Raw genomic sequence first — 801 nt, forward strand, 5'->3', positions numbered from 1 at the left:
TTCAGCTATAATACCCCAAGACCTTCAAAATTATCGGATATTTCCCGAATGTTTTGTTGCACAGCAACGAGAGGGATTAGTTTTGCAGATTAAAATCCCTCAAAGCTGATCCCGATCGTTGATATGCAGGAAAACTTGAGGAAAATATCAGATGAATTTTGAAGGTCGAGGGGTATTCGGAGGACAATTTCTTCAATTCTGATTTTGGCCGATCAGGGTGCAGTGTTCGGGGTTACGGGACACATCTCACCAAAATGTGAGGAATATCTGTCAAATTCGTAGAAAACAATTGACAGGTTACAGGGAAATTATCAGTCTGATAATTTGCCTGCAGTCGGGGAAATTATCAGTGTGAAACGCGTCACGTGACTCCGAATACTGCACTCTGATTGGTCAAAATGAGAATTAAGGAAATTGTCAAAAATATCTCCTAAACTAAGGGAGATAGTGAATTTTTACTGAAAATTAGGGGTGAATGCACAATGAAAAGATTGAGTCGGTGAGTTTCTCAAAAATAGCTCCTGGAGATTGTGCATTCACAACCACCCTGCCCCCCCCAATTTTCATTAAAAATTCGCTATCTCCCTTATTCTAGGAGATATTTTTGAAAAACTCACCGACTCAATTTTTTCATTGTGCATTCACAACCCCCCTGCTCCCTCTCCAAATTTTCAGTCAAAATTCGCTATCTCGCTTAGTTTAGGAGATAATTTTGAAAAACTGACCGACTCAATTTTTTCATTGTGCATTCACAACCCCCCCCCCCCCCCCCCCCCCCCCCCCCCCCCCCCCCCCCCCCCC

The sequence above is a fragment of the Diachasma alloeum genome, unplaced genomic scaffold, assembly GCF_001412515.2.
Source record: "Diachasma alloeum isolate Michigan unplaced genomic scaffold, Dall2.0 Dall_scaffold_00350, whole genome shotgun sequence".
In the NCBI taxonomy this organism is placed as follows: domain Eukaryota; kingdom Metazoa; phylum Arthropoda; class Insecta; order Hymenoptera; family Braconidae; genus Diachasma; species Diachasma alloeum.